This window comes from Narcine bancroftii, chromosome 7 (genome assembly GCF_036971445.1).
Source record: "Narcine bancroftii isolate sNarBan1 chromosome 7, sNarBan1.hap1, whole genome shotgun sequence".
NCBI lineage: Eukaryota > Metazoa > Chordata > Chondrichthyes > Torpediniformes > Narcinidae > Narcine > Narcine bancroftii.
Window position 1 is genome coordinate 207,515,725 of NC_091475.1, and position 24,207 is coordinate 207,539,931.

At 42.8% G+C, this 24,207-nt stretch overlaps 1 protein-coding gene and 1 long non-coding RNA gene across 2 annotated transcripts in view; one reads left to right on the forward strand and one right to left on the reverse strand.

Annotated features, from left to right (window-relative positions):
• Window positions 1-24,207, reverse strand: part of acer3 (alkaline ceramidase 3) — a 222,321-nt gene that overhangs the window by 43,822 nt on the left and 154,292 nt on the right. The gene's annotated exons all lie outside the window — the stretch shown is intronic.
• The window catches only part of LOC138739641 (uncharacterized), a 36,457-nt gene continuing 22,013 nt past the window's right edge, over window positions 9,764-24,207 (forward strand). The window contains exon 1 of the long non-coding RNA XR_011342354.1: window positions 9,764-9,832. This is a non-coding gene — a long non-coding RNA (uncharacterized lncRNA). The remainder of the gene's footprint in view (window positions 9,833-24,207) is intronic.

The window sequence follows — 24,207 nt, forward strand, 5'->3', positions numbered from 1 at the left end:
TGGGGTCTCTAGGCTAATTGGTGTATTTGGGCAGCACTGGGTTATGGACTGGAAGGGCCTGTTACCGTACTGTAGCACTAAAAAAAAATTAAAAATTCAAAGCAAGTTCAAGTCACTCCACCTCAACATGTTCCTACAAAATAAAGATCACCTCTCTTCACTGAAGACACCACACAGGGGTCAAATAATGATAAGATGGAATAGAGGAAAGATACTGGAAATCTAATGACATGATGCCAATATTATAACCTTGCTCTCAATATCAATAAGACTCTGAGACTATACCCCTGTCCTCATCAAAGACGCTGAAGTGGAAAGAGTAGCTCACTTCAAGTTCTTAGGAGTAAACATCTTTAATGACCTGACTTGAGACAAGCATGTTGATGCGATGATCAAGAAGGCGCACTAAGGCCTCTACTTTCTTTGGAGACTAATAAATCCAGCATTCCCCCCCCCCCCCCACCTTATCTCTCAACAACCTCTACAGATGCACTATCAATGGCATACTTGCTGGATGCATCACAGCATGGAACTGGAGATGCTTTGCTCGAGATCAGAAAAAGCAAAAAGAGGTGCCGAGGTGCAGCTTAGAGCATCACGCATCCTTCCCTTCCCCCCATGGAATCCACCTACATTTCCTGCTGTCGAGGAAAGGCAGCCAAGATACTGAAAGACCCGTCACACCCCAGACAGTTTCTTCTCCCTCCTCCCATCGGGAAGAAGGCTCAAGAGAGTGAAAGCATGCGCCAACACATAAAAATAGTTCCTTCTCCGCAGCCTTCTGAATGAATCCCTCAACAGTGCTATAACGCTGACCTTGCTTGGCACTTGCTGATTTTTCTTTTCATTCGGTAAATTCTGCTCTTTACACGACTGGGGTGACGATTAGAGATAATTGGATAGACTGCGCATAGAAGAACCTGTCTCGTTGTACCATATATAACGTGAGAACTAAACTTCCAGGGCTGCTGCTGGTCATACACAAATCCACACAAAATGATGGAAGTAAAAAAGCAGTTAACTAAGGAAAGGTATTTGAGATCTGGGTATAAATCAGCACGAAAATTCCTGACATGCAGTTACTGCCAATTTTAGAATAATGTGGATTTGAATCACATGCTGTCAAAGTTAATATGAGTCTACACCCTGTGATTAGTCAAAGTTCAAATAGAAAGATGTGTTGCCGTTATTGATTCTTAATGTTAAAAATATTGGTAGAGAAGCAGTAGGTAATGAAAGTATCAGCCTCTAAAATGAAGAACTAGCTCATTCACTCGGCAGGAGGGAAGGGAAATGGAATGTCATCAATGGACAATGCTGTTGTGCCTCAACGGAGGCAGAGATTTTCTCAATACCAGCATGGGAGGATTTCTTTTAATACTCATGTTTAACTTCAATTAAGAAAAATAGGGATTTAAATGAAATCTACAAAGACTACATTTCATGGGAGTGAGCCTTAAAAAAAATTTCTCTTTAATGTGTATGACAAGTGATAGCATTTCTAGGATGCCTCTCATCTTCCTGCACTCAATCACTACACACTATTCACGTGTGGGGAGTGAAGAATGGAGGCCAGCCAAAATTATTAAATTTAGTCCTCATGAAAAACTCTACTTGCACATATTTCTTCCTTAAGAGTGGAAGTCCCAGTGATCCCACACCAATCTCGGGTCTTCCCCAATGTAATGGACATCAATTAACTGTATTTGGCCAAAATAACCTGGTTAAATATTTTTCATTGTAATTTTGAGATACCGCATGGTAACAGGCACTTTTGGCCCACGAGTCCATGCCACCCAAACACACCCATATGATTTGAACCATGTGATTGTAAGGGGCGACAGATAATGCTCATGGCGACTCTTTGACTCCCTTACTGTAAATTACTTTTTTAATGTATTAATATGTGACAATAAAAGGAACCTTTGAACTGAATTGTTCATTGTCACTTGTACGGAGATAGAGGGCTGGTTTTATTTTGCATGCTCTCCAGGTAAGTCCAACTAAAACACCAAGTAGTGCAATAATAACATAGAACAAAGAACAGTAGAACGCAGTGCAGGCCCACAACGTTGTGCCGACCCATATAAACTTACTTTTCAATCAATCTAACCCTTTGCTCCCTCCCAGTATTTAGTCCTCTATTTTCCTTACATGCACGTGCCTTTGAGTCTTTTAAATATCCCTATTGTATCAGCCTCCACCACGACTCCCACAGTGGATTCCAATACCCACCACTCTCAGTGTAAAAAAAAACCCTACTTCTTCCTAAAACTTTCCTCTGCTCAACCTACACAGGTGTCCTCTGGTACTGGCAATTGTCACCCTGGGAAAATGGCAGTGGGTGTCCACTCGATGTCCCTCCTATTCTGGAGTTCAGGTTGCCAATGGATCTAACACAAATCTGAGTGGTGCACTGGACGTGAATCCGCGGACACTCAGTGACTGTGAAGAGACTCCTAAACTTTTTAATTAAAAAAAAAATTTAGACACACAGCCCTGTGATGCCCAATTACACCCAATTGACCTATAACCCCAGTATGTTTCAAACGGTAGAAGCAGAGCCCCAGGGAAAAACCCATGCAGACATGGGAAGAATGTACAAACTCCTCACAGACAGCGCGGGATTCGAACACTGTCCCAATTGCTGGCGCTGTAACAGCATGATGTAACAGTGATGTGCTAACTGCTACATTAGCAGTACCACGCTTTTGTTTCTCTTTCTCCCATACTGTAAGGGGCAACACTAATGGCTGCTCTATGTCTGCCTTTCCAGAAGGAAATTGTGTGTGACATAACATGTTTTTTTTTTCTTTGGCTTGGCTTCGCGGACGAAGATTTATGGAGGGGGTAAAAGTCCACGTCAGCTGCAGGCTCGTTTGTGGCTGACAAGTTCGATGCGGGACAGACAGGCACGGTTGCAGCGGCTGCAGGGGAAAATTGGTGGGTTGGGGTTGGGTGTTGGGTTTTTCCTCCTTTGCCTTTTGTCAGTGAGGTGGGCTCTGCTGTCTTCTTCAAAGGAGGTTGCTGCCCGCCAAACTGTGAGGCACCAAGATGCACGGTTTGAGGCGATATCAGCCCACTGGCGGTGGTCAATGTGGCAGGCACCAAGAGATTTCTTTAGGCAGTCCTTGTACCTTTTCTTTGGTGCACCTCTGTCACGGTGGCCAGTGGAGAGCTCGCCATATAACACGATCTTGGGAAGGCGATGGTCCTCCATTCTGGAGACGTGACCCATCCAGCGCAGCTGGATCTTCAGCAGCATGGACTCGATGCTGTCGGCCTCTGCCATCTCGAGTACTTCGATGTTAGGGATGAAGTCGCTCCAATGAATGTTGAGGATGGAGCGGAGACAACGCTGGTGGAAGCGTTCTAGGTGCCGTAGGTGATGCCGGTATAGGACCCATGATTCGGAGCCGAACAGGAGTGTGGGTATGACAACGACTCTATATACGCTAATCTTTGTGAGGTTTTTCAGTTGGTTGTTTTTCCAGACTCTTTTGTGTAGTCTTCCAAAGGCGCTATTTGCCTTGGCGAGTCTGTTGTCTATCTCGTTGTCGATCCTTGCATCCGATGAAATGGTGCAGTCGAGATAGGTAAACTGGTTGACCGTTTTGAGTTTTGTGTGCCCGATGGAGATGTGGGGGTGCTGGTAGTCATGGTGGGGAGCTGGCTGATGGAGGACCTCAGTTTTCTTCAGGCTGACTTCCAGGCCAAACATTTTGGCAGTTTCCGCAAAGCAGGATGTCAAGCGCTGAAGAGCTGGCTCTGAATGGGCAACTAAAGCGGCATCGTCTGCAAAGAGTAGTTCACGGACAAGTTGCTCTTGTGTCTTGGTGTGAGCTTGCAGGCGCCTCAGATTGAAGAGACTGCCATCCGTGCGATAACGGATGTAAACAGCGTCTTCATTGTTGAGGTCTTTCATGGCTTGGTTCAGCATCATGCTGAAGAAGATTGAAAAGAGGGTTGGTGCGAGAACACAGCCTTGCTTCACACCATTGTTAATGGAGAAGGGTTCAGAGAGCTCATTGCTGTATCTGACCCGACCTTGTTGGTTTTCGTGCAGTTGGATAATCATGTTGAGGAACTTTGGGGGACATCCAATGCGCTCTAGTATTTGCCAAAGCCCTTTCCTGCTCACGGTGTCGAAGGCTTTGGTGAGGTCAACAAAGGTGATGTAGAGTCCTTTGTTTTGTTCTCTGCACTTTTCTTGGAGCTGTCTGAGGGCAAAGACCATGTCAGTAGTTCCTCTGTTTGCGCGAAAGCCTCACTGTGATTCTGGGAGAATATTCTCGGCGACACTAGGTATTATTCTATTTAGTAGAATTCTAGCGAAGATTTTGCCTGCAATGGAGAGCAACGTGATTCCCCTGTAGTTTGAGCAGTCTGATTTCTCGCCTTTGTTTTTGTACAGGGTGATGATGGTGGCATCACGAAGATCCTGAGGCAGTTTTCCTTGGTCCCAACAAAGCTTGAAAAACTCATGCAGTTTGGCATGCAGAGTTTTGCCGCCAGCCTTCCAGACCTCTGGGGGGGATTCCATCCATACCTGCTGCTTTGCCACATGACAATAAACAAATCTTGAATAATCTTTCAGTCCTTTAAGCCACCTCTATCCACTGTCACTCCAAAGAGAAAGCTGTGGCTCCCTCAACCTTTCACTCAATATAAGGCATGGTTTCTAGCCCAGGCAACATCCTGGTAAATCTCTGCAACCTTTCTAAAGCTTACAAATCTTTCCAATTATGAGGTGACCGTAACTAAACATAATATTCCAAGTGTGGTCTAACCAGAGTTTGATAGACTGTAATATGATCTCATGGCTCTTGAACTCAAACCCCCATCTAATGAAGGCCAGGACACCACACTCCTTCTTAACTTTGAGAGAGCCAATATCGGTCTATTCCTCCCAATGGTCAAGAATTCTGCCATTAACCAGAAACTCCGCCTTCAGATTCCATCTTCCAAAGCATATAATTTCACACTTTTCCAGAGTGAACTCCATTTACCACTTCTACGACAAAGTCTGCACCTGCTCTATAATTGCATTGTAGCTTCTGATAATCCTCCGCAATATTCACAAAATCTCCAACCTTCGTGTCACCTACAAATAAATAAGGCAACTGTGTAGGGAATAATACAAAAAACTGTAGATGCTGGAATCTGCAAGAGGCGCTTCAAGCAATTTCTGCCGATGGTGAATCTGTCTGCCTTGCAGCAGGCAAAAAGCATTTTCATGTAATATGACCACTGTTTTATTGCAATGGCAATAAATTGAATCTTGAGTTAATAATGAGAAGCTGAGTGAGTCAGGCAGTACACATGGATAGAAATGGCCAATCAATATTTCAGTCCATGACCCTTTTCAAGAGTAATGGGAAGGAGAGGCCAAGTGAATAAAAGGTGAGAGACAGGCAGGTTGGGAGGGGGGTGAGTGCGGAAAGACCTCTGGGGCATGGAGATTAGGTTGGAAAGAAATGTGAGAACAGGAACAGGCAAAGAAGAAAGGGAAACACTGGAGCCAGATAGAGGTGAATCAAACCCAAAATTGGAAAATTCAATGGCTATCCAGGAGGAATATGATATGTTGTCCCTAAACATTTAAGCTCATGCTCACTGTGGCACTGGATGGTGCCAGGGACAGACGTGCCTGTGCGGTAAAGGTAAGGGGGATTAAAATGGTGACAGTGTCAAGCCTGCCCCACCACTCAATATGATTATGGTTGATTGATGCTGACCTTAACTCCTCTTTGTGCGAGTTCCCCTTGACCCTCAATTTCTCAATCTTTGAAATATATCTGCCCCCCCCCCCCTTCTTAAATATGTCTAAAGATCTGGATGCCATCACTACCCACTGAAAAAGCTTTCCTTTGCACTTTTTGTTTGAGTGACAGGCCCTTTATTTTGTAGCTATGTCCCCTTGTGAACTGGCGAAGAACTGAATGCTAAATAGATTAAAAATAATCCTTGCCAAAAGCTAAGATCATCATTTCTAGTGACTAAAAAATTTAATGTCTAAAATATTGACATGTGATTCCATTTCATGGATCTGTTCATTTTCTTTAGTTGTGGCTTTATCTTATCCTATAACTAGGTGTAGGAACACCCTTTCCCCACCCCCCCCTCCCACATTTAGTCTTCACAGCTGGTGTGCTACCATATGGAGTTGGAGAGGGTTGGTACCTTCAAATTCCTGGGAGTCCCTCTATTAAAAGATCTCTCCTGGAGCCAGCATTTGGAGGCAAGCATGAAGAAGGTATACTTCTCTTCTGAATCTTTTTGTTTTTTAAGTTACAGGTCAATAAACGTAACAATAATACACAAAGAGGTCAGGATTGCATTAATAACAACGTATACAAACGCAGACACTAAGTAAAGGAATGAAAACTGAACCTCCCAACCTCTTAAAAGCTGAACGTGGAAAAGAATCAAATTTTATTACAAAAATATCCCCTTAACTAAAAAACAAAACAAAAAGAGAAAACAAAAGTTATGGGCTACCATATTTCACCAGTTAAACAATTCTTTTGTCATTAAATCCACTTCTCTCCACTCAAATAAAAATAAAATCGACCTCCTGGCTATTAAAGTAACAAATGCTGACAAGCTGAAAGAGATCGGTGGCCAGAATCCAAAACTGGTAGTCCAAAAAGTGCAGTAATAGAATAATTTTGTAGGCCAATAAGCAAAACTGCTGAAATAATACCAAAAATATCTTTCCAATATTTCTTTTCAAGGAACAACAGGTGCAAAACATATATATCAGGGAAGGCACATCAGAATGACATCATTTAGATGGGAGTAAAACCAAGCTAGCTTATCTTTAGACAATTAGTCCCTATGGATCACCTTAAATTGTATGAAAGAGTGTCGAGCACACATTGAAGAAGTGTTAACGAATTGGAGAATTTTCTCCCATGTCTCTATATGTAAGGTATCTGACATTCTCTTTCCCATTCATTCTTAATCATCAGATATCACTGGACATTTTTTCAGGATCAAGGATTAGAAGATATATTAACGCCTCCCCTTTCTAAGTCTGAGGACATACGGCCTGCTGTCAAATACTCTATCAAATTTCTACAGGTGCACTGTGAAAAGTAACTGTCGGGTTGCATCGCGGCCTGGCTTGGTAATTCAAGTGCTCAGGAACATAGAAGGGTGCAGAAGGTAGCAAACATGACCATGTCCATCACAGACTCGGACCTCCTGTCCACTGAAGTCATCCGTGCAAGGCTTTGCTTCAAGAAGGCAGCCAACATTATAAAGGGCTACTATCATCCTGGCCACAACCCCTTCTCACTGTTAGCTTTGGGCAAAAGGTACAGAAGCCTGAAGACGAGCACTTCTAGGTTCAAAAACAGTTTCTTTCCAGCAGCTGTCAGGTTCTTGTTGCACTTAAAATATTCTTAACTTTCTTTTTTTATGGGGTTCCCATCTTAATTATTTTCAAACTTTGTAAGATTAATTAGTTTCTGGTGTTTGACCCCATTGTTTACTTTCTTTTTTGTTATTAGTAGTGGACTGTTGGTGTTTAGCCAGTGGCCTTGGAAAGGAGGGGATCGATAATTAGTATAGCAGGCATTTTTAAAAATATTTCTTTTCAATTTTAATACCATTTTCATTTATATATATGATATAGTATTCTATATTAATATTTTAGTCATGTGACATTTATTTGATGAAACCAATAAAAATATTGAAAAAAATAATAATCCATTCCAACACCACAAAAGGGACTGTCTTCACTATGAGATCACGACTTTTTTTCTTACACTACAGTAAATGTACTGCACCATTTCATCAAATGCAAGGATCGACAATGAGATAGACAACAGACTCGCCAAGGCAAATAGTGCCTTTGGAAGACTACACAAAAGAGTCTGGAAAAACAACCAACTGAAAAACCTCACAAAGATAAGCGTATACAGAGCCGTTGTCATACCCACACTCCTGTTCGGCTCCGAATCATGGGTCCTCTACTGGCATTACCTACGGCTCCTAGAACGCTTCCACCAGCGTTGTCTCCGCTCCATCCTCAACATCCATTGGAGCGCTTTCATCCCTAACGTCGAAGTACTCGAGATGGCAGAGGTCGACAGCATCGAGTCCACGCTGCTGAAGATCCAGCTGCGCTGGATGGGTCACGTCTCCAGAATGGAGGACCATCGCCTTCCCAAGATCGTGTTATATGGCGAGCTCTCCACTGGCCAACGTGACAGAGGTGCACCAAAGAAAAGGTACAAGGACTGCCTAAAGAAATCTCTTGGTGCCTGCCACATTGACCACCGCCAGTGGGCTGATCTCGCCTCAAACTGTGCATCTTGGCGCCTCACAGTTTGGCGGGCAGCAACCTCCTTTGAAGAAGACCGCAGAGCCCACCTCACTGACAAAAGGCAAAGGAGGAAAAACCCAACACCCAACCCCAACCCACCAATTTTCCCCTGCAACCGTGTCTGCCTGTCCCGCATCAGACTTGTCAGCCACAAACGAGCCTGCAGCTGACGTGGACTTTTACCCCCTCCATAAATCTTCGTCCGCGAAGCCAAGCCAAAGAAAAGAGTAAATGTCAATATTCATCGTGTATCTTCTGTTATTATTCCTTTTTAATGTATGCTTTTGTTTTTTTTTAAGTACCTGTTTCGCTGCAGCAAGAAAGAATGTTGGTGCGCCTGTATATTGTACAACGTACATGGCAACAAATTCATTATTATTTCATGAGGTGGCATGTTAGTGTAGTGGTTAGTGCAATGCTATTATAGCTCCGGCGACCAGGGTTCAAATCCAGGCATGTCCATAAGGAGTTTGTACCTTTTCCAGGTATCCTGCTTGGATTTTCTCCCACCCTCCAAAAACGTACTAGGTTAATTGGTGTATTTGGGTGTCACAGGCTTGTGGGCCAGAAGGGCATGTTACTGTAAAATTAAGGAAAAAAATGATGTTATGACTCTTTCACCAGCAAAGATAAATTTCATCATTAAAATTTGTCTCACTGGCACAGATTTTATTCAAAGCATTGCCCAAGCCAAGAAAATCCACAGGCTCTGCTGCTAATCGGCATTGAATTAGAAGGTGTCAAATTAATCAATAGCAAAGGCAGTACAAACTGCAGAAGTAACCTTAGAAGCAATGCTCGTTGCTATTCAAATCATAGCTGTAAACAGACAAATGGATCACTGAGCTAGCAAAGGGAGGTTCAGTTCATAATGTTTACTCAAGCCTGCCACGTAAATCGTTACCCACCAGGACCACTGAGTCCCCCACGGAACCATCATCCAGGAAAGGGACAACTTCAAAGGAGAGAAAGCTGGCAGAGCAGAGGATTAAAAGGGTCTCATCCCGCTGAGTGTAAAGAAATGTAGGTGTTTGAAAAAGCCGATTGTCGTATTTGCAATTAAACATCTCAAAAAATGGTTTAGGGAGGAGATGGATTAATGTGGTCAAATTACTTAAATATATTTCACTTGAATTATTCAAGACATGTTATTGCATACTGGGCCAATTCAGCTGCTAATTTAACCTGTCCCAACATGTGCGTACAATTTCTTCACAATAATGAATATTGTAGTAATGAAACCTCAAGAAGTTAATTTCCTGATGAGATTCTTGATTTATTTTCCCTGGAGTGGTGTTTGGACTTAGCTTCATGTGTAGCATTAGTGCAGCAGTACCCAGTATCCAGCTTCAGATACTCTAGGTAAATTTGGCTCAAACTCGACCTATAAATCATGAGACCTGTGGTGGTAAACAAGGTCATTGCGAGAGAATGGATTCGCAGGACTACTCTGCTAAGGGGCTAACGGTCGAGGTGACTAATACTACCAGCAGCCAGGTAAACACTTAGACATGCCGCTGCTTCAGTTGGGAGACGAGGGGGGCTCCCAATTCCTTTATCACAGGGAAGCGAGCATTCTGGGCGGACTTTCTGACCAGTAGATGATTGCTAATGCCTTGTGGGCCTTGCAAGAAGGGGTCACTGATGGCACCACCCTATGGGAACGGGTGGTGACTGCGTTCTGGGCCAGGTTCTCTGCCCTCCTAGAATGTGGCTGACAAGGCCAGCCGCAATGGCACACTGATGGCATGGGGGCATGGATTGTTCAGAATTTTGTGTACCTACGGGGGTGCCCAAGAGCACCACCTCCCAGGGAGCATGAAGGTGACTGGTGCTTTGGTGGGTTATTTAGTCACTGCCAAATGCCCTGACCATAGAAGGGTGGTCGTGCCCCACGTGGGACTGACCACAGGACGGTGTACCAGGAAGCTATTACCCTCCTGAAGGGATCAGAGTACGTGGAGTGGAGAACTCCTCTTCAAGATTTCAGGGAAAGTACAATGACGTTACCCTGCTGGTGTCTCACAGAGACATGTGCGCTCTCTGGAGAGGACATTGTGGGGGGAAGCCCCGTAGATGTGGAGCTTCCCATGCGCTGCCTACTCTGAGTTGGAGCAGCCTCTCCTCTGGTGCTCCTCCACTGGAGGTGGCCCCTGAGTAATCTATCTTTTGAGCTCTCCCAACGTGCGTCCCCCCCCCCCTCCACAGAAGAAGACTACCCTTCAAGCGGTTCCTCTTCTGGACGTGAGGGTCCACGAAACACAGACTGCTGCGATCGCATCACTGATTTCTGCCAGCACCTTCACAGCAACAGCTTTTGTAAGGGTCTTTTTTTCCTTCTTTTTTATGGCACCTTGAGCTGTGGTATCAACTCTAATAACACCTTTACTAAGCACACTCAAGTTACAAATGGCGACAAAGTTTGCCATTTATAAGTAGAGTGTCATTGATAAAACAATAGCCAGAAACGTTTTATGTATTCTGTTTCCAAACGTATCGGGGGTGTAGGTAGGTGTAGGGTGGGGTGCAAATTGGGTGGCATGGACTCGTGGTCCGAAATGGCCTATTAACATGCTGTATGTGGTGGGAACTTTGGGAGCTTTTATTTAAAAAAAACACCAAGTTGGCTAACTTTCAGTCTCGACTCCTCCTGGCTCTCGTTACAGGGATCCAGCGCAGGCACCTCGGTAAAGAGAATGTGAGCAGAAAAACAGGGCTTCCATGAATGTATGCCTGCTGGCCTGCCTCCTGCCTCCCCATGGGACAGCAAGGTGACAGGCATCTGGGCTCTGGCACCTGATGAATGACCTTGCACTGCCTGCTCGCAGACATTGGTGGCAAGGGTGCTCACATTTGCCAGCCAAGCCGGAGAAACCAGGCATATGAGTCGGTGACTGAACAAACTCCTTTTTCTACCCTCCTCTCTGGCACTGGGGAGCAGCTCTCACAGTACCCTGTTCCATCGGAAACAGAGCGACCCTGTTTGAGGGCAGGGGGAGGAGGAGCTGGTGAGGTGTTCTCATTGAATTTGATTATGGGCCTTTTCCAGCTTAATTAGTATTACTTTTTTTTAATTTCCCTTCCTGATTGTCATTTATTAGTGATTTCAGATGATGCGACTTCCAAGGGGTGGAATGTTGTGTGTGGAGGAAGCATGGGCTCCCTGCCTGTCTGGAATGTGTAGATTGTGGGTGATCATGTGTCCTCCCTGTCTGAAACTTATTCGGAAGTCTCATCACCTGTCAGCCAAGGTTGGACCTCCGTCCACTAATTCACTGTTGGTTAATTTAAATCACCTAGGGTCACCACTGGCTAACAGCACAGATTAGCAGTGTATTTAGCACCAGCGCAGAGCACATTCTCTCTCTCTGCCTCTTGGTCCAAGCCAGTTCACTACCGTGAACATCGCCTGAAGGGTTGCGGGTAAGGTGTGCACTACACTAAAGCTGAGCCGTAGTATTGCGATAGGTCAATATTTGCAGGGATCTGGGAGTGTGTGTAAGAGTCCCTGTTTATAGTGTGTGAGTGGCATAGAATATAGATTTACCATTGTTGGAGTCCAACTGATGTCTGGAGTAAATGTATTGTCACTTAAGACATTGTGCATCATTTATCGTTCTCCCGTTTGTTTCCCATGTGTTAATAAAAGTTACATATGATTGTAACACTTATGACCAGACCCATCTCTCTGTGAACCCACCGAACCTGATACTCTTCTTAACACAACAGTGGGGTATGGTAAGGTACGGAGTAGGAGTATGATATGGATTAAGGTTTTGCCATATTTACTATTTAGTGGCTATTAAGTTATTCCGGGTTGAGATGAAGAGAAACCTCTTCACTCAGACTTATGGCCATGTGGAACACCCTGCCAAGGAAAGTTGCTGAGATCCCTCATTAGATATATCCGGTGGCAGACCAACGAGGGGTTCAGCAGCTGAAGGACCCATCCAGGCTGCCGGCTGCTAGTGACATGCCATCAAAGGACCACACAGGCTGCTGACTGCTGGAGACTGTCTTATGGGAATCACATAACAAAACTGGGATTCAAGAGGGTGCTGAGGCCAAGGGCTCCCGAAGGGCCTCGGGTGCAGAAAGGGTTCCTGATCATACTGGAGGTTTGCATCTGGAGCTCGGGTTGCCAATGGAAAGAACGGGGGTCTGTGCAGCTGCAGGAATGCTGGAGGTGAGTCCTCGGACACTCAGTGACTCTGAAGGAACTTCCTTTTGCTTTTCTTTCTCTTTCTTTAAGGGGTGCTGGGCAACACATTGGTGACTATTTGCCTTACAGAAGGTTAAATGGAATTTCATGTAATATTACATTTTCTGTTTTATTACATGACAATAAAAGAATCTTGAAATATTTAGAAGGAAGCTGGACGTGGCCCTACTTGCTAAAGGGATCAAGGGTAATGGAGTGAAAGCAGAAAAAGGGCACTGAAGTTGTATGATCAACCATGATCATATTAAAAGGTGGAGCAAACTCAAAGGGCTGAAGAGACTTTTCCAAATCCATTTTCTATGACTAAGGCACAATTTCAAGAATAAGTCTGGAGCCAAATTGAGCTCAACTGGGGCGCCTTCTCTCACGGAAGAGTCCACCAAAGTGTACAAAAAGAGATTGGCCTGAGTTACTGGAAGGAACAAAAAAAAACTAGAGAGGAAAGAACAGCTGAAAGCCACCGTGCAATTCGAATCAGTGCCAGGTATGGACTGCAGAGGCAAAAATGATTGGGTCACTAGCACAAGGGACAAACAAGATCTGCAGTATGCTTCATGGCTCCTCATCTGCCTTACCATTCAAATGTCATCATTGATGATCTACCCCAAGCCTCAACTCGTCCTGTGTGTCAATTTCCCACACCACTGCGTTCCTCCCATCCTTCAAATATTTACATAACTCCCCTTTGTACACCTCCAATGAAGCATCCTCTGCAGCCATCTCAGTACAGAATTCCAGAGGTTTACCACTTTCTGTGAGAAGAAATTTCTACAATCGACTCCTTAGCTGATAATTGTGTCCCTTCAGAGATAAAAAGTACGTTGGTGTGACATGTCTTTTAACCAAGACAATAAAATTATTGCCTACATGGTCTCTTGGATGATGCAGAAGGTCTCATGGAATTATTCTGAAAAACAAGATGGGAACCATCCTCAAGGTCTCACCCAAGCAAAATTACTAAAAGTGAGTAACTGGACATCACAATGCCATTCATGGGAACTTGCTATTCTCAAGTTAATGGTCATTTCCTTCATTACAACAGTCAGAAGACTTGAGGAAGTACTTTAAGCAGAGGCAAGCTTGTAGAGCCACTGGTTTATAGCTCCAGTGATCTGAGTTCAATCCTGACCTCAAATATAATCTGTGTGGAGTTCATGTTTGCCCCCTGTGATTTCAAGGGTTTCTTTTCGATTCTGGTTTCCTCTCATGTTCCAAAGAGGTGACATAATGTTTCTTTCCCCTTTAGTCTCGTTAAAGGACTCAACCCAAAACATTGACTGACCATTTCTACCCATGCAGCACTCTGACCTCGCTGTTTAATTTTGACAGGTTAATTGGCTAATTAATTGACAGGCTAATTGCTTCAAGTGTCTAGGTGGGTGGTCAGATCCAGGAGGAACTGAATGTCAGGAGAATAAAATGGGACTAATGTAGATTATGTAAATGAAAGATTAATGATTAGCACAGACTCAGTGGGTGGGCTGAAGGAACTGTTTAAAGAAACATAAAGCATAGTAACAGGCCTTTTCGGCCCACAAGACCCAATTGACCTACAACCCAGTAAGTTTTGGAGGGTGGGAGGAAACTGGACACGGGTAGAATGTACAAACTCCTTACAGAGACGGATTCAAACCCGTCGCTAGGACAGTAACTGTGTTACGCTATCACTACACTAACGTGCCAGCCCTAAAATGGGATTAGAGTTCAGGTTATCACCACATATGTCATGGTAAAGTTAATTTTAATTTAGACATACAGCCTGGTAATATCCAATTCTGCCCAAATAGTCTACGACGTCAGTACATTTTGAATGGTGGGAGGAATCCGAAGCACCCGCAGGAAACCCATGCAGACACAGGGGAGAATGCACAAACTCTTTTGAGACAGTGCCAGATTCAAACCCTGGTTAGTTACTCCTGCTGTACCAGCGTAGCACTAACTGCTACACTAACCATGCTGCTTCTCGATGACTCTAAGAATTGCCATCTTTTGAATGAAAGTTCATTGTACTTGTGTATACATACAGATGCACAAAATTCTTTCCTGCTTATTCCTTACTTTAAAACAGGTTTGAACTGGACAACAGTCCCAGCAGGAACGGATTTACTCAATGAATGAAAGTTTTGATGAGGTTGGTTGGCCAATCTTTACAGATTAAAACGTCAGTCAGTGGGGCCAAGGATGAACTTTTAATCAGCTTTTACAGGGAACAGAAGGGTTAAGTGTCAACTCAAGGCAGTCTGCATCATCTAACAACGCCACATGTTTAATGTTTTAGTGAAGCATCATGACTCAAAGACAGCAGACCTCGCACTGAACTGCCAGAGGATTTATACTGATTGGAACCAGATGGAGCACTCATGCAGGAGGCAAGCACACAGAGAACCCAAAAGGCACTCCATTAAGCATCCAGTTATGCTGACACAAGCTTAAAACAGTACTTTTCAAAGAGTGCAATCTCAAAGATCCTCGAGCTCAGCTACAGAATGGCTCATTAATTCGACCATTCTCAGAAAGGCAGCATGGCTTTGATGCAGACGATACTGGCACACCAACAATTCTGGGTATAGGCCCTTACTCTCCAGTGGTAGTTGGTGAGCTGCCCATGAATTAACAAACTGAAGATATCTGTCATCTGAGCTCCCAAATGAAAAATAAATTAGGAAATGGGAGCCCTGGCAGAGAATTTGAACAAAATAGCAAGTGTGTGGAAGGACAGTCAGTGCTTCAGATTTATGACATATAGGATTCTTAGCAGTGTGGAGAAACAGAGAGATCTTGAGGCTCAGGTCCATAGCTCCATCAAGGTGGCCACGCAGGTTGATGGGGTGGTTAAAATAGTGTCCACTGTGTTGACCTTCATTAGTCAAGGGGGGGGGGGGAATTAAATTCAGGAGAAGTGAGGTAATATTGCAGCTCAATAAAACTCTGGTCAGACCACACTTAGAATATTGCATTCATTTCTGGCCATGTCATGAACAGAAGCACGTAGATGCTTCGGAGAGGCTGCAGAGAAGATTGACCAGGGTATTGCCTAGATTGGAAAACGTGCCACATGAAGCATGCTTGACAGCGCAATGCCTTTTCTCTTTGGAACGATAAAGGATGAGGTGGCTTAATAGACGTGTATTAGATTATGAGGGGTTTAGATAGGATGGACAGCAGCACCTTTTTCCTGGAGTGACAATAACAAATACCAGAGGACATTGGTTTAAGGTGAGTGGAGGAAAGTTTAGGGAGACAGCGGGGTAATTTTTTTTTAAAACAGAGTGGTGGGTGCCTGGAATGCATTGCCAGGAGTGGTGTTGGAGGATGGTACAATAGGGACATTAAAAAGGCTCTCAGATACACAAATGGATACAAGAAAAATAGAGAGTTATGGGTGTGAGGTAGGGAAAAATTAGATTGTTGTGGAGTAGGTTTCCATAGGTTGGCATATCATCGTGGGCTGAAGGGCCTGTACTGTGCTGCAAGGTTCTATGTTCACTTCTACTACTCTACCATGCTTGTTTATTTGGCTAATAAGCATCTGAAATAATCACTGCAATGATCTATCAAGTATCAGTAATCAAGAAATACACACACACACAATGGATTTGGAATTTTGGAAGCATGCCTTTTTTCTTGGAATGTTGGACATGTAGTTTCAATGGTCAGTAATGCATATCGTCACTGAAACCACAGAAATTAGGGGGATTTTACTGTTCTTTTAAAAAAAAACTGTCTATTATTAAGTGAAAGTTGCATTTTCCATTGTTTTTGGCAATCTCGTAGAAGTTAATTCCTCCTTTGAATGAGCACTCAAATAAAAGGAGATTCATTTGAATTACAGCAGCCTTTTTAATGTTGAACTCCACACTAGGTCCTGGACTTTGATGGCACTAATTTAAGTCTGGTCAATAATCTGAAAATGAAAGCTAGACAATGCGTGATGTGAACCTTCACATACTGGATGGTGAAAATCTGGATCACTTCACCACCAATCAAGAAACTTATTTTTGGAACGGAATGGAAGATTTTTTTTTTTAAAGAGGGTGAACATGGTTCAACAGCAGGTAAATCCAATTGAAATAAGGATTAAACATGATCAGACTGAAGTAAATGATAGACGGGATCAGCAATAATAAGAATCTAGAATGGAGAGAAACCAAACCAGCTCCAGATTCCTATTCCTGGTCACCATGGAATGCCGCCCGCTGGCAAATCAGTGATTGCTAGGAACATATTGGCACACACAGCTGTCAGCTCCTTCATTCATGGCCAAAGACAAACATAAAAAATTAGCCCAAGAGCATGGCACAAATCACCTTAATTCTGCTCTGTAATTCAACTGTCTCAACATTTTCCTACCTGATCCTCACAACCCTTGGTTCCCCTGTACTCTGAAAATCTCTCAGCATTTAATGACTTAAAGCTGCACACTGGGAGCTAATAATTCCAAAGACAACATCTCTCAGAAGAAATTCCTCATCACAGTCTTAAACATAGGAAGCAGATGAAACTTATTACTAGACATTTCAGGTGAAGAATGGCTAACTCCAAGTACCAAGGGAGGAAGGGGACACGGATTCAAAGAAAAAAGTTAGAATCCCAATGATCACGCAATTGCATCCAATGCACATTAGAAATTTGAAATCACAGATAACTTGCTTTAAATAAAAATGCTACACTTCTATCTATTAGATATCATTGTATAATACAGGTCTCATTTCCTGACTGAGATGGAGCAAAGTTGAAAGAGTGAGGCCTTTCCTCTTTGGAGCAACGAAGGATGAGAGGTGACTTAATAGAGATATATAAGATTATGAGGGGCTTTGGTAGGGAAAATAGTCCACACCATTTTCTTGAGGCAATAATAACATATCAGAGGACATCTGCTTCTTAAGGTTGTGAAAGAAAGTCCAGGGGAGATATCAGAGGCATGTTGATTTTTCTCTTTACACACACAAGGGAGTGGTGGGTACCTGGAATGCATTGCTGGGGGTGGTGGTGGAGACTGGTACAAAAAAAAATTAGATAGGCTCATGGAGAGCGTAAAGTAGGGAAAAATTAGATTTTTGTGTAATAGATTTTCATAGTCGGCACATCTTACCTTGAATAAAGATAATGATAGGGTGCAAGAGCAAAGCTCTGGAATCATTTCAACTCCTCTTCCATCCAACATGAGAAAAAAGTGACCTGCCAGAACAGTGGCAAAAAGCTGTACAATCAATCGACCATGTGGAATGTGAGAGGCAATGTGATTTTGACAGCTGTACCATTAAAATACATTTGACAATTTGAATAATGAAGAGGCTTTAGTGGAGAAAATGGAAGGAGTTTAATTGGACTGTGTGTACATCATATACATAGATCCTTTGTAAGAGAAAAATAATTGAATAACCAACCCTCATGTTATGGTCTTTACATAATCATGGTTCAAGGAGAGAAAATAAAGTGAGAGACAGTGTTGTGACAGATTATGTTGTGTTTGTACTGTATATAGATATGTTTTTGGGAGATAAATTCGGGCAGGATTTTTAGTGTTGGTCACATACAAACACTTTAAAACCGTCTTATTTAAAATACTGGAGCTCTGCTCATGCTAGACATGTCAGGGCCAAAGCCATTGCCAAAGCTTTGGAGAGTGCCCAAGAGACCTCACTAATGGATTGCTGTTTACAAAAAGGCAACAGATGAAATAATTCCCAGAGCTGCAGGCTGTCTGAAGTGGAACTTTCTGTTCTATGAGGGTCATGTGGTTTTGCAAGCAGAGAGAGTAAAACAGGTTTTTTTGAGAGAGAGAGAGAATTCTGTTCTGTAGTTTTACAGTCAGCAGTTGGGATTGGAACAGGACAAGCTGGCAAGCTTGTGGAAAACCCCATATGGAAGACAGGTTGTGACTGCTTAGTTCAGCCTTTTGGTTCATGCAAGAGGAGAGGACTGGCTGCCTGATGTTTCACTTGAAATAACAGAAACAAAAAGGAACTCTGTGGTGTGCTGAAAGGAAGAGATTATCACCTGGAGAACCCTGATGGGGAAAAGTTTCTTCGGCAAGACACTGAAGTGGCTGATTAAAAGGAATCAGTGTGGGTGTCCAGCGAACAACCATCTCTCACTCTGAAAATCAACAAGACCTTCCTGAGCGGTAACCATTTATCTTTCAAGCACCAAAGCCTGGTGAAGATTCATCAATGTTAAATTCGGAGCACACTAAAAGTTTTGCCTACAAACAGTTAACTTAGAGGAATGAGAAGTGAGATTGGACTGTGAATCAAGGAACTTTTCTGAACTTACATACATGTGCACTTAGAATTAGTAGGGGGTTAAGTTAGGTTAGTTAAGTCAATGGTGATCAGTTAAAGTGTGATTCTGTTTTCATGTTAAAAGATCATTTAAAGCAACTTTTGTTTAAGTTCCCCTTTGTCTTGGTGAATATCTTTTGCTGCTGGGTTTTGGGGTCCTCTGGGCTCGTAACAATACTCCAGACCCTTAGTGTCATTGTGTGTTATGTCAGAATAGGTTGCTCTCTTAAAAAAGGGATCGGCCAATGGACATACCTCTGCTTTTATACCCTGTGATCCTCTATCTTGTGAAAACTGTTCATATCACTATTGTCTGTCATTGAATTCCATGTTATACCTGGAGATGCTTTCTGATGGGTTGTTTTTCTCTCAACAGAAATGATGAGTAAGTATTGTACCTGTAGCTGCTACTTCACAGCTGGATGTCATTAAGAAATTTGCATTGGAAACTTGCATGCAATCTCTCACATAGCTTGCAACTGCTTTTCAAAAATCTTGTTCTCGTATGAAAGAACTCAGTTCTTCTGCCACCGAACCCATAAAGTTTGAGTCTAGTGTTTCAGTGTACACTATGTCCTCGTTTATAATTACACCAGGCTTTGGTGTTAGAAAGGTAAATGGTCACTGCTCAGGAAGGTTCTTGTCGGTTTTCGGAGAGAGATTTGTTGTACGCTGGACACCCACAACTGATTCCTTTTTAATCAGCCACTTCAGAGTCTTGCTGAAGAAACTTGCCCCTTCAGGGTTCTCCAGATGATAACCTCTTTCTTTCAGGTCACCACAGAGTTCCTTTTGTTTCTCTTATTTCAAGTGAAACATTAGTTAGCCAGTCCTATCCTGTTGAATGAACCACAAGGGCTTTGACCAGGCTGAACTAACCAGTCACAACCCGTCTTCCAAATGGGGTTTTCCACAAGCTTGCCAGCTTGTCCTGTTCCAGTCCCAGCTGCTGTTGGTGACTGTAAACTGCAAAACTGAATTCCCTCCCTCTCTCTCTCTCTCTCTGAGAGAAAAGCCTGTTTGACTCTCTCTGCTTGCAAAATCATATGACCCTCTTAGAACAGCAAGTTCCACTCCAGACAGCCTGTGGCTCCAACGAGTTCTTTCATCTGCTGCCTTTTTGTAAACAACAATCCATTAGAGAAGTCTCTTGGACACTCTCCAATGCTTTTGCAAAGGCTCTTGGTGCCAGCCTGTCTAGCATGAGCAGAGCTCAGTATTTTAAATAAGATCTATTTTAAAGTGTTTGTATGTGACCTACACTAAAAAAATTCCCCAATTTATCTCCCCAAATCATATCTAGATACAATACAAACACAATATAATATTTCACAGTATGAAGTTCAAAATTATACATCACGATCAGATAGAGCTTGAAACAAACTACTAGGAGGGACAAGTTATGGTTCCAGTTCATACTCATACTGAAACCAAATCTATTAAAGTAAATGCAGTATCATAATGCTGTAGTTAAAACAGAGAAAATCAGTTTATTCTTGATCTTGAAAGCTCACAGCTGCCAGTTTCATCATCTTTCAATTCAAACTAATTATTCCTAGCAATAAGAACAATTCTCTACAGTCTTACTTCAGATATTTTTTTGTACTTATGAGACACTTTAATACCAGATTAAACAATAACCTATTGAAAAATGACAAAGAAAGGAGATGCTGTTGTCAGCGAGGAAGGTTTCCAAAGCTTGTAGAGGGATCTGGACCAGCAGGAAAAATGGGGTGAAAAATGGCAGATGCAATTTAATGCAGACAAGTGTGAGGTGTTGCACTTTGGAGGACAAACCAAAGTAGGACATACATGATAAACAGCAGGGCACCGAGGAGTGTGGTAGAACAGTGCAATCTGGGAATACAAGTACATTATTCCCTGAAAGTGGCATTATAGGTAGACAGGTTGTAAAGAGAGCTTTAGCCATTTTGTCTTTCATAACTCAATATTGAGTACGTTTGGATATTATGGTAAAGTTGCATAAGATATTGGTGAGGACAAATTTGGAGAATTGTGTACAGTTTTGGTCAACTAACTACAGGAAAGATATCAATAAGATAGAAGGAGTGCAGCAAAGATTTACTAGGATTTTGCCAGGACTTAAATAAGATAGAAGGAGTGCAGCAAAGATTTACTAGGATTTTGCCAGGATTTAAGGAACTGAGTTCCAAGGCAAAGCTAAGCAGATTAGGACTTTATTCCCTGGAGTGTAGAAGAATGGAGAGAGATTTGATAGAGGTATGCAAAATTCTGAAGGGTATAGACAGAGTAAATGCAAGTAAGCTTTTTCCACTGAGGTTAGGTGAGATACAGTGCAAACCAGAGGACATTGGTTAAGAGTGAAAGGGGAAAAGTTTAGGGGGAACTTCTTCATTCAGAGAGTGATGGAACAAGCTGCCAGCTGAAGTGGTGAAGATGGGCCCAATTTTACAATTTAAGAAAAGTTGGGACAGGTACATGGATAGGATGGATATGAAGTACTGGACAGCGTGTGGGTCAGTGGCACAAGGCAGAATAATAGGTTGGCACAGACTAGAGGCCCAAAAGGCAGTTTTCTGTGCTGTTATATTCTATGGCTCCATGACTCTAAATTTAGAAATCAGAATGATATTGTGACTTTGAAGCAGTTTCCATGCTTTTCTGACTTTTAATCTTCCTTGTTTCAGTAGAAACAATGATTATTGCTCATTTAACCTCGAGTCTGCTCCACGGTTCAACACACTTCAGGTTAGATATCCGTATTCCCGCTTACATAAACTTGAACTCATCTAAAGTTCTAATACTCACAGTAGCAGTTCAGGTATCAAATAGCGACTAGATGGAATATGAGAAAGGGATTCAAAGTCTAGTGCAATGGTGCCAAGAATATGAATAAATAAAGGAGATGATCATTAACTACAGTAGAGGGGGCAGAGTCCATACCCCTATCAACATTCTTGGTGCCAAAGTGAAAAAAATAAATTTGAAATAAATATCTCCAATGACCTGACCTAGGACAAACAATGATGCAACAGCAGCTCTACTTTCCTAATCAGCATGTCCCACTAGTCTCTCAACAACTTCTACAGGGGTGCCATCAAAAGCTCTACTCTGCTCAAGAAGGAAAGCTACAGAAGGTAGTGAAGGCAACTCAGAACCATCACACACAAACTTCCCTCCCCTCCACGGGCTCCATCTACATCCCCCTCTGCCTAGGAAAGTCAGCCAAAGTGACCCACCTGGAGAATGACACTTCATGCACCAGGTTGCTGTTCATTGATTTCAGCTCATCACTTGATAAAACATAGAACATTACAGCACAGAACAGGCCCGTCAGCCCTTGATGTTATGCCAACCTATATATTCCTAAGAAAAAGGACTAAATCTTCCAACCTTGTAACTCTACTTTTCTTTCATCATGCGCCTGTCTTTTAAATGCCCCTAATGTTTCAGCTTCGCCATCACCCCCGGCAAAGCATTCCAGGCACCCTCAACTCGTTTCCCCTAAACTTTCCTCCCTTCAATTTGTAGAGATATCCCCAGTGTTTGCTATTCTTGCCCTGGGAAAAAGGTGCTGATTGTCCACCTCATCTGTGCCTCTCAGAATCTTGTAGATCTCTCAAGTACAATACGCTCATTCCCCAGAGGCTCGTGCAGAAGTGGTCCTCGCTGGGACACAACACACCCCACCCCCACCCCCGTAAATGGATTCTGGACTTTCTCACGGAAAGAACACAGTCTTGTATTGTCAGATCTCTTTGCTCCTCCGCACTCCTCAGTGCCCTACCATTTACTGTGTATGTCCCCCTTGGTTTGCCCTTCCAAAATACTTCACACTTGTTTGGATTAAACGCCAACTGCCTTTTTTTTTGGTCTATTCTCCCAGTTGGTCCAAATCACTCTGCAAGCTTTGAAAATCTTCCTCACTCTCCACAGCGCCTCCTATCTTTGTGTCATCAGCAAACTCGCTGATCCAATTGACCACATTATCCTCCAGATCATAGATATCTACAACAAACAACACTGGTCCCAACACAGATCCCTGAGACACACCACTAATCACAGGCCTCCCACTCTGTTTTCTCCCACACAACCAATTATGAATCCAGTTTACAACCTCTCCATGGATACCTAGTGTCTGAACTTTCTGAACTAGCCTCCCATGTGGGACCTTGTCAAAGGCCTTACTAAATTCCACCAAGACAACATCTACAGCCTTTCCTTCATCTACATTCCTGGTAACCTCCTCAAAAAAAAACTCTACAAGATTCGTTAAAGATGACCTACCATACACAAAGCCATTCTGACAGTCCTTAATCAGCCCATGACTGTCCAAATGCTTATTTATCCTATCTCTCAGAACTCCTTCTAATAATTTACCTACTACTGACATCAAGCTCACTGGCCTATAGCTACCTGGTTTATTTTTTTGGAGCCTCTTTTAAACAATGGGACAACATGAACTACCCTCCAATCCTCTGGGACTTTATCCATGACTAAGAACATTTTAAATACATCAGCCTGCAATTTCTACACTTGTTTCCCCCAAGGTCCGAGGGAATATCATTTCCAGCCCAGGTGATTTATCTACCTTTATTCACTATAAGGCAGCAAGCTCATCTTCCTCCTGAATCTCCATATGTCCCATGACCCTTCTGTTTGTTTCCCTTCCTTCCTTATTCACTATACTAATTTCTTGACTAAATACTGACGCAAAAAAATGGATTAAGATTTCCCTCTGATTCTCCTCTAGGGGACCAATTTTGTCCCATATTATTCTTTTACTCTTAATATACTTACAGAAACCCTTCGTGTTTACCTTCACATTATCTGCCAGAGCAACCTCATGTCTTCTTTTTGCTTTCTTGATTTCCTTCTTGAGTATTTTCATGCATTTTCTGTACTCTTCGAGTACCTCATTAGCTCCTGTTGCCTAGACTTACTGTGCACCTCCCTCTTCTTAACCAGATCACCAATATCCCTTGAAAACCAGGGTTCCTGAAGCTTGTTAACTTGGCCTTTAATCCTAACAGGAACATGCAAACTCTGCACTCTCAAGATTTCACCTCTGAAGGCACTTACCTAACACACCCTTGCTAGAAAACAACATATCCCAATCCACTCCTCCTGGAAACTTTCTAATTTCCACAACATTTGCCTTCCTCTAATTTAGAATCCCAACATGAGGACCAGACTTATCCTTTTCCATAATTAACTTGAAGCTAATGACATTATGGTCATTGGACCCAAAATCTTCACCTACACATACATCTGTCACCTGACCTGTGTTGTTCCCTAATAGGAGATCAAGTTCTGCATCCTGTCTCGTTGGTACTTTCGTATATTGATTTATAAAACTTGAACACATTTCACAAACTCCAAGC